The sequence below is a fragment of the Silene latifolia genome, chromosome Y (assembly GCF_048544455.1).
Source record: "Silene latifolia isolate original U9 population chromosome Y, ASM4854445v1, whole genome shotgun sequence".
NCBI lineage: Eukaryota > Viridiplantae > Streptophyta > Magnoliopsida > Caryophyllales > Caryophyllaceae > Silene > Silene latifolia.
In genome coordinates this window covers 255,618,961-255,629,663 of record NC_133538.1, presented here as the reverse complement: position 1 = coordinate 255,629,663, position 10,703 = coordinate 255,618,961, and the positions used below count along the sequence as shown (strand labels likewise).

Genomic DNA, 10,703 nt, shown 5'->3' with positions numbered 1-10,703 from the left:
AAGTCTAGCCATAGCTTGTTCAAACTTCAAGTTGATTGTGTCAATGTGAGCACTAAGTTGAGCACCCAATTGAGTAACGGAGTCTACTTCATGCTTTCCTCCTCTAGTAGCCTTGCGAGGTCTACTATATTGTGAGTTATGGACCGCCATTTCCTCAATCTTGTTCCATGTTTGATTGTCATCAACTTCGGTGAACATTCCATTTGATCCCATATTGAGAATGTTCCTAGAATCTTCATATAAGCCATTCCAAAATTGTTGCACCAAAAACCATTCGCTAAGTCCATGGTGAGGACATGAGCGACAAATTCCCTTGAACCGCTCCCAAGCTTCATACAAAGACTCTTCATCCCTTTGCTTAAAACCCGTAATTTGAGCTCTTAGCATGTTAGTCTTTTCCGGTGGGTAGAATTTTTTGTAGAAAGCTAGAGCCAACTTCTTCCAAGAATCTATTCCAAGGGTGGCCTTATCAAGGCCCTTCAACCATTGCTTCGCGGTGCCGATTAAGGAAAAAGGAAATAAGACCCATCTAATTTGGTCTTGAGTCACGCCCGTTTGAGAGATAGCATCACAATAGTCGCAAAAGGTTTCCATATGAGAATGAGGGTCCTCATTAGGCATCCCCCCGAATTGGCTCCTCTTAACTAATTGGATGAAGGCGGACTTAGCAATAAAATTTCCGGTTAGATGTTGCGGTGTAGGAGTACCATTTGGTAGATTCTCCTCGGTGGGTGCGGAGTGTGACGAGAATTTTGGCATTGTAGGTGGATTTTGTGGGGTATTGTGTAATGGGTTTTCTTCTCCTTCTATTGCGAAAGGATTGACAAACTCACTAGTGGGTTGAACAACTTCACTAATACCTCTTAAATTCCTCCTAACAACTCTCCTATTGTTCGTCAAGGTTCTTTCGATTTCACGGTCAAAAGGTAACAAATCACCTTGTAACCTTCTAGACATGCAAAATATCAAACAACTCGAAAATGATTAGAACAAACCTTGAGGAGTTTTACTTCCTCAAGGCGAAGAAAGATACAACTAATGACAATAAAAAGAAATCTAAATCAAACAAACACCGTCCCCGGCAACGGCGCCATTTTTGATGCGATCCCGCTAAGTGTTCACAAATTAAGATGTGGTCGTTGGTCACGGTCGAATCAAAACACAATTTATAGCTCCACAAAAAACTCTACAATTAGTAAAGAGGCAAGTAAAGGTCGGATCCCAAGGGACGGGAGTTGAAATGAGATTTCTATTGTAACTAGTGGTGTCTAAGGGGTGTCACAAATTGGGTTGATTTAGAAGGTTACTAAACTAAAATAGCAATGAAAATAAACAAGCAAGATGAATTAAAGGGGTGTAAACAATTGATTAAAAGCACTAGGGTGTCATGGGATCATAGGGGAATCATGGGATATGATCATACAAACATGTTCTCAAATTATAAGCAAGCAATTATTGTTGTGATGGATTGAGTTGGGTTATATCTTACAATCCTAGGAAAGTTTGGGTCCTGAGCGAATCGATTAGATTGTACAACACCTACAAGTCGACTTAATCTTCCCTACTCAACAACATGCATGGTCTAATGAGACTCGAGTTGGGTTATATCTTACAAGTCTCATTGAAAAGATAGGAGATGATAGTAAATGCAAGGATTCATAGGCTTAGTATTTCATCAAATATAACATGTGCATGAGTTGAGATCAAAACAAGCAAGCAAATAAAACATGAAAGCATATTAATTTAAGCATGAATCATTCCCCATGTTGGTTTCCCCTAATCACCCATTAACCCTAGCTAAGAGACTACTCACTCATTATCATGTTGATCATGCTAGCAAGGTTGTCAATCATACCAACAATATGAAACATGATGAATAAATGAAAGTAATTAACAATAATTAAAAAAGGGATTAAGAGATTATACCTACTAATGATTCCAATAACAAAGCAAGAATAATAGAAGTACTTGAATGCTTGATTGAGAGGTTGTCAATCTCCCAACAATAACCCAAATAATCTTCAATTACCCAAAATAAAGGATGAACAAAAGAGAGATTAAAGAACTAAAACTTGGATTAAAACTTGATTAATACTTGATTACAGTATTAAAGAGAGATTTGATTGATATTAACTACACTAATTATTGATAAGAAGAACATGCTCCTCTAATTAGACTAATGGGGTATTTATAGTGGAAATTAGGGAGGATGCATTAGGGTTAACTAAGGGCTAAACTAGTAATTACACTTTTTAAGTTGAGCAAGGAGGAGCCGGTATTTTTCGAGAGAAGGGCTTCTTTCTTCGTAGCTTGGAGAAGACAATCCGTCTTTGTGCTAGAATCCCGAGAATAGGTTCGGGACGGTCGGATTCTCGCATTGGAATCCGAGCGGATTGAGGGGAATCCGGCGGATTGTGGAGGGGGAATCCGAGCGGATTGTGGCAAAGCCGCTCGGATTGTCTTCTTTGCGGACGGACGGATTGGTGACAATCCGCTCGGATTGTCGATCGAAGAACAAATCTTCTTCTTTTCTTCCCTTTTCTTCATAAATTCCTTGGGGATTTCCTTGGGGACTCAAGGATCCTTTCTCAACATTGCTCTTCTACTATGATATGTACAAAGGCCTTCTAATCTTGTCTCTCCTTGATGCTTGGTCATTGAATTCGATCAATTTAGTCTCGTTTTGCCATGAAAATGCAAGATTCTTACTCCTTTCCTACCAAGGGATCAAAATCTCAAAGAATATGCAAAACAAAGAACTAAAGATAAGAAATGACCCAAATAAGCACTAAAAAGCATGGGAACAAGGCTAATTCGGGGGCTAAATATGCGCCAATTATGGTCACATCACCTGGACTATTTAAGGTATCCTCCCTTGGAGAGTGGTAAGTTTCCTGCACTTCTTGATTTATACATATTTTATTTTGCACATATTTGAAGTATTTAAATTTTACCTGAGTGCTTTGGAGATGTTTACAGCTCCTGATTGAAATTTTGATCCTCTTGATGAGGAGTCTATCACGAGGATAGAGGCTTTCCTGGCTCTTCCTGAGGAAGAGAGGACATGGCCCGGTAGTTTGGGTAGAGATTTGTTGCCCCGTTATGTGAGGCCTAAGCTAAGTGTTATTAAGGCGCCTAAAGGCAAGCTTACCTCTTCTGCTCTTTCCTGTACATCCTCTTTGTATTCTTATGTTGATGATTTTATTTCTCCTATTCGTTTCCTGTCATTTATACGTGTTTCTTTTGTCTATCCAGTATATAGATCTTCTGCTAGACTGGCTAGCTTTAGTGCTACTGATTTGAAGGCTGGGGTTGCCAAAATTTATGAGCAGCCTAGGAGCCAGGAGGCTACTGGTAGTGGAAGTGATAAGACTCTCAACATTCTAGTCTCTGATGCTCAAGTTCATAAAGAGCCGCCTCAGATTGTATCTCCTGAAGTCGTCCAGGCGGCCAAAAGGAGAAAAGAGGCTGTTAATACTGAAGAGGCGGAGGAAAAGGAGAAATCTATTCAGGCCCAGCCGATTAGGAGCATCAGGGGAGTTCCAGCTCAGTTTGGCGATATGGAAGCTGCCCGGGCACAGATAAATGATTTTTCTGCCAACATGAGTAGTCAGCTGTTATCTGGTGATGTTGTTGAGTCTTCTACCAAGGTTGTGGCTCTCAAGTCCTCTCTTATGGTGAATGCTGATGCTCTTACCTCCCAAGCCAAAGAGTTTGGTTATAAAGGAGTTTTTTTTTGTATTGACTTTTGCTTTAGGTTTGGTCAATAAATTTCACTTTTTCCTCTTCAGGGTTTGGATGCTGGGTTGATCAGTGCTTGCCAGCTTAAGGATGCCCGGGCCAAGATTAGCGGCTTGGAGGAGAAGTTGGTCAGGGTTAACCATAAGTTGCATTTGTCTAGGGGTAATGAGTCAGTACTTCAGTCCCAGCTTGGATCATCCAGGGAGGCCTCTAAGGCTGCTCAGGCTTATGAGGTGGCAACAAAAAATGCTGAGAAGGCGGTCAGGAAAGAGCTCGAAGTTGTAAGAGGGGAGCTTGAAGCTGTAAAAAGAGAGTTGGTTGCTGAGAAACAGGCTATGCAGGATCAGTTGAAGAAAAATGAAGATCTTGGTGCTGAAAAGGAGTTGGTGGAGGCACGGCTTGCTGATGTTGCCCAATATTTCTTTGGTAAAGGTCGGGTTGATGCTATGAGAGATCCTGAGTCTGATAGGGCTAGGTGGGACCCGGATCGAGACAAGACAGCTTTAGATAACAAATATCCTGACTTGGCCAACTTGCGGCAGGAAGAGGATGTGGATTCTCCTCCTTCTAAGGAGAAGTCTGCTGATCAGGAAATGGTGGAGGGCTGTGGATCAGTTTCTGATTCGAACACCGTTTAGATCTCTGTTTTTTGTTTGACCCATCCAGGGGGGATGTCCCTGGGATGAATATTTATTACTCTTGAATATTTTGGAAAGTAGGTCCCATCCAGGGGGGAAGTCCCTGGATTGAATATTTTGGTGGTTGGTTAGCTATGTCTGATTGACCTTTAAATAATTAGTATTTTGCTTTCTGGTATTTGTGTTTTGTGTTTTTGAGATGTGTTTGAGTAAGGTGTTCTTGTAGTGTTTGTATTTATACTGGATCAGGCCAGTTAGTCTACTGGATCAAGCCAGGTTCTTCGCGCTGAATCTGGCCAGGTTCTTATGCTGGATCTGGCCAGGCTTTTGTGTTATGGGTGGGGTATTTGCCTATCAGGAGGGATTACAACCCATGCCCGTCTGGAGGGCTTATGACTCATTTATGACAAGCGAATTAGGGAGAGTATTCCCTAGCCTGTTTACTCAGACTGAGCTCAGTATTTTAAGGCCTGTTTTGAGGATTTTACAACTGAAAGTTGGGTGTTTTTGCATATGAGTAGTGTGTATGCTAGTGGAGTGGCCCTCAATCTTGAAAATTTGTTTAAGTAAAGTGTGAACTAGATGAATGCACTATGTAAGTAAACAAGTATTCAAGATTCTATTTGGTAAAAGAAAAAGGAGAGAATTTCATATTAACAAATAATCAGGCGTATAACAAGAAGAAACATGTAGGATATTTATTCATATAACGGCAAGTATCATACATGTAATTGCATATCAGGCCAGGCAAAAAGGTAAAGTAAAGGTTTTTACCTGGGCTGAGGAGTGCATTTTATATGTGAAAAAATTTTAAGTGTCCAACATTCCATGCTCTGGGGATCATCTCGCCATCCAGGGTTTGTAGCCTGTAGGCGCCTTGACCGACGATTGAGTCGATCAGGTAGCGACTTTCCTAGGTTGGAGCCAGTTTGCCATCGTTTTTCTCTTTAGTATTTTGGAAAACTCTTCTGAGAACAAGGTCTCCTATTCTGAATACTTTGGCCTTGACAGTCTTATTGTAACTTTTGGCCACTGTTTGCTGGTAGGCTGCCAATCTAATGTTGGCTGCATCTCTTAATTCTTCGGTTAAGTCCAGACTGTCCTCCATCAGGGGAGCGTTGTCCGCTACTGTGTTCAGGCTACATCAGGCTAATGGAATATCAATCTCTGCTTGGATCACTGCTTCACATCCATAGACCATGGAGTACGGGGTTTGGCCTATAGCTATTTTAGGCGTAGTCCGGTCAGCCCAGAGGACCAAGAGGAGTTCTTCAGCCCATCTGCCTTTTCTTCTTTTTATCTTTTTCTTCAGGCAACTAATTATTACTTTGTTGTTGGATTCTTCCTTGCCGTTGGTTTTGGATAGCCTGGTGTGGATGTTACCAGGTTAATATTCCATTGTGCGCAGAAAGCCGTTGTTCTTTTTCCCACGAACTGTGTGCCATTGTCACACACTATTTTTGAAGGTATCCCATATCTACATATGATGTTGTGTTTGATGAATGATATGATATCCTTCTCTTTGACTTGCCTGTATGAATCTGCTTCTATCCATTTGGAGAAGTAGTCAGTCATTGCTAGCATGAAGACTTTATGTCCAGGTGCTTGAGGTAATTTGTCTACTATATCAATGCCCCATTTCATAAACGGCCAGGGGGCAGAGATTGAATGTAGTTCCTCAGATGGCTGATGGATGTATGGTCCATGAATTTAACAGGCTTTGCATTTAGAACTGAATTTCAAGCAGTCGGCCCTCATTGTAGGCCAAAAGTAGCTTGTCCTGAGTACCTTGATTGCTAGAATTCTGCCACCTTTATGGTTGCCAGAGTGTCCTTCGTGGATTTCTGATAGTATCTGTTCAGCTTCTTGTGGTTCCAGGCATCTGAGGTATGGTCCAGCCTGCGATTTCTTCAAAATCACATTGTTAATGATGGTGTATGAAGCAGCTTTGATCTTAAGTGCTCTGGCATCTTGTTTGTTTAAGGGTAGAATTCCCTGTTGGAGCCAATCGTAATAGGGTTTTGTCCATGAGTTAACAACATATATTGGAAAAGTTTCATCTTGTTTATTTATTGCAGGTTCTAATAATGTATGATGGAGATCTTATCAAAATCAGGGGGACTGAAATTAGATCCTAGGCCGGCTAGGGCATCGGCCTGGGTATTCAAGTCCTTGGGTATTTGATCAATATTAAAATTACGAAAATTATATTTTAAATTTTGGACAACTTCTAAATAGAGCATCATTTTTTAGTCCTTTGCGGTATAAACTCCATTTACTTGATTTTAAATGAGAAGGGAATCAGTACGTACCTTTAGATTTTGTACACCAAGGTTAATACATACCTTTAACCCAGCTATTAGGGCTTCATATTCAGCTTCATTGTTGGTGGCTTCAAATGCACAACTTATAGCCTGTACTATTTTATCCCCTTGTGTCGATTTTAGTACTACGCCCATACCAGTGCCCCTCATATTGGCTGCACCATCGACAAACAAGGTCCATTCTAGGTCCGTCTTCTCATTCGTCAGTCTGTTTACTTCTTTTATTAGGTCAGGTTCAAAGGCGGGACTGAAATCAGCCACAAAATCTGCTAATGCTTCAAAGGTTATGTTGTAGGTGCTGAGCTGGACTGACCATTTGCACATTCGTCCGGACAGTTTTGGTTTTCTAAGTACAAATTTAATAGGGAGGTTGGTCCTGATTATTATAGGATGGCTTTCGAAATAGGGTCTTAATTTAGTACAACTCATAATTAAAGCTAAAACATACTTTTCAAGTAGACCATACCTCATTTCCGCATCTAATAGACTTTTACTTACGTAATAGACTTCCGAAAATAAAACAACTAGAAAACAATTAAAACTACCTTGAGGAGTGATGCCTGTCGTTGTGTGCACCAAAAATAATATTTATAAAACCAAACTACTACTAGCATGCGGTAGTAAGGGTCGATCCGCAGGGAGGTAGGGAGATAATAGTTGTTATTAATTCTAGTCTAAGGGTAACAGTTGTGGGGGTTTTGATATGTATTAAATCTAAGTCTAGAAATATAAACTAAATAAGCAAATAGAAATAATAAAAGATGTAAACAATGATAAAAGAAATGCTATGACGGTCGGTTCACTATAGCTACGATGGCACATAATCCTAGGTAAGTCCGAAATACAGTCGCGTAGGATGGGTAAAACAAGTCCTCTCGGTCCAAGTTAACTAGTAGCTCCTTTCGGCCTATGCTACCAGTCCCTAAGTCTCACTAATGCTAGCTCTCGCCCCGATTAGTGATTCCTAAAGCCTAAATTACATTATCTCCCGATCTCAGCAATTTAGTCGTCTCAACTCGTTAATTAATGCCCTTCCCTATCTTTCGATCTACGGGTTGGTCAAAACTAAGCATCTAAAAAGTCTCCTCTCGGTCTCATTATTAAATATTGCACTTAACGAATTATACGGTGCTAATCAGATGCGAAGTCAGTCGATTGACCAGCTACCCCAGTCGATCGACTAACCGGCTCAGTCGATCGACCAGTTAACCCAGTCGATCGACCAAGCCCTAATGCGGGTTCACCTATTCTAATGCCATATACGATATAGCTCCTCTACATTTTAGCACGGGGTGTTTAGCTAGACATATTTACGCAAATAACAAGAACTAATTTGATAACAGGCATAACGGATTGCATAATTGAAATAATTGAATGAATGAATTCGCAGAAAACTGTAACTAAGGCTTGGGATTCTATCTAGCAAGAACTAATACTAACGAAATGAATAAAACAATACTGAAATTAAAGGACTAGAATTACCAAAGCAAAGGAACAAGCAATGAATCCAAAAGTAAGGTACGAACTTTATTGAGAATTCTAAACTAAAGATATGTATGATATGAACTAGATCCTAATGATTTGATGCCTATTCTGAAACATAGGGTTACGTTATATAGATATGTCACGTAAAACCCTTATTCCTAAACCTAATTACAATGGGCTTCCTCATCTTTTAATTTGCGCATCAGCTCGTGGGGTGGTCGATCGACCACTGGAACCAGTCGATCGACCACATGCGCTATACAGTAATGCATTCTGACAATTCCTGCAGCGCGCACCGATCTTAAAACAGCTGCCATTTCTTCGTTACTTGGTCAAATCAGGCGTTCTACACGGCGTTGGAAAGCTAAGAGGATAGGCTTTCACCTCCAATTAAAATCACTCGATTATCAGATTTATAACTCGAGATATAGCCATCTGAATAAGGCTACAATGTCGAGAAGCATTCTGACAGTCTGTAGACCATGTAGGTCAGTCTATAAACCACTGTAGCTGGTAATCCGCTTCTAAAACTCTCGCAAATATGTCTTTCAGGCCTTGAAATGCGCACCAAGTTCGCTTCCCGAGTCTTTACTCCATGTCAAATGCAATGCTAAGTACGGATTCGGCTCGATTTCCGCCGGATTCTTCGCATTTCTGTAATTTTATACAAAAACACGAAAGTACACGGAAATAGGGAAAATAGTAGAATAAACTACACATTTGAGCTCTGAAATGCGTGTAAAATAGGGTGTAAAACATCATATAAATGACACGTATCAAGGAGATTGACTTCCCTAAGGTTAAGAAAGACACAACTAAAAACAACAAATGATAACAACTCAATTGAACACCGTCCACGACAACGGCGCCATTTTTTATGCAAGCCCTAGAATTGTCGTCTATTCTATGCCCTCAAAACAATATTTATAATCTCAACAAACTACTCCTAGTATAGTGGCAAGTAGAGGTCGGATCCCAAGGGACGGGTATTGTATTAACTTATCGGTTGTAAATAGCTATGTCTTAGTGTCACAATTTGGGTTGAGGTTGAGATTTGCAATTTAAATTACTTAACAAAGGAAAACTAAATAAATGAAAGCAAGCCAAAGTAGCAAATAGAATTTGTTAACAATTTATTAAAGGTACTAGGGTGTCATGGGTTCATAGGGGAATCATGATGAGATCAGGTAAATAAGTTACATAGATGCAAGCAATTATTGTTGTAATGGAATCGAGTTAGTTTATATCTTACAATTTCTAGGGAAACTTAGGTCTCGGAGCCGAGTTGGTCAAAACTATACAACACCTACATCGACCTGGTTTCCCTATTCAACTATATGCATGGTCTAACAAGGCTTGAGTTAGTTTATGTCTTACAAGTCTTGTTGAAAGCATACGAGAATCATGCTAGGTTGTCCATCAAGCATTTCGTCAAGCATAACATGTGCAAAAGTTGAAACTACAACAAGCAAGCATTCATATGAACTTATTAAGTATAAATCTACCCCATGATTAACTCCCCTAATCCCCCACTAACCCTAGTTAGTGAACTACTCACTCATTATCATGGAAAACATATTAACAATGGTACCAATCATCTTAACAAGTATAAACATGATGGAAGAGTAAAACAATAAGCAATAATTAAGTAAGGAGTAAAGAAATTATACCAATCTTAAGATGAACAAATTTACAAGAAAGAATAATAGAAGAAAACTTTGAATGATGATGAAGAGTTGTCAATTCTCCAATAAAAACCCAAATAATCTTCAATTACCCAACTAGATCTAAGAATTCTTTAACAATAATTACCGAAGCATTAAAGTATAATTAAGCTAATTGATATCTAATTAATCTCTAATCTCTAATTGACTTCTTACTAATCTCCAATTACAAGGGAGTATTTATACTAAGTATAAGTATTAGGATAACTAAGGGCATAAATAACCTTTAAGCCCCTTAAATGAAGTTTAACGCCTTGCAAGCCCTGGTATGGGACACGCGACCTCCTTCTGATGGACGCTCATCATCCTGCTATATGGGACGCCCGTCCTGCCTTGGGGATGCTCGGGCTAAGCTTGGGGATGCCCGTCCTTAGCTTTGGGATGCCCGTCTTTGCTCTGGGACGCACGTCCTGAAGGGCAGTTTTGCGTCTTCTTTCACTTGTTTTATTGACTTAGGCCTTTAGTATTGGTCGCCTCCTTGTTTCTTGGTTGTTAGATGCGATCAATTTAGCTCCATTTTGCTCCGTTTAAGCAAGGCTACCACTCCTCTCCTAACAAGGGCACAAAACCTCATAGAATATGCATAATAGGAAGCTAAAGATAAGAAACGACCCTAATGCATGCTATAAAGCGTAGGAACGAGGCTACTTAGGGGACTAAATGTGCGTAAATACGAGTGACATCAACAATAAAAAAGCTTGCCAACGTAAAACAACATGTGAAACATCATAAACACTCCATAGTCGAGATTGTCATACAATTATGTACACTTTCACTTGAATTGCACATTT

At 40.0% G+C, this 10,703-nt stretch overlaps 1 non-coding gene across 1 annotated transcript; it reads left to right on the top strand.

Moving 5' to 3' along the window:
- Positions 1–280: 280 nt before the first annotated feature.
- LOC141637129 (small nucleolar RNA R71) lies at positions 281–387 on the top strand. Its single transcript, XR_012541691.1, has one exon. It is a non-coding gene; the product is annotated as a small nucleolar RNA R71 (small nucleolar RNA).
- The last annotated feature ends 10,316 nt before the right edge of the window (positions 388–10,703 follow it).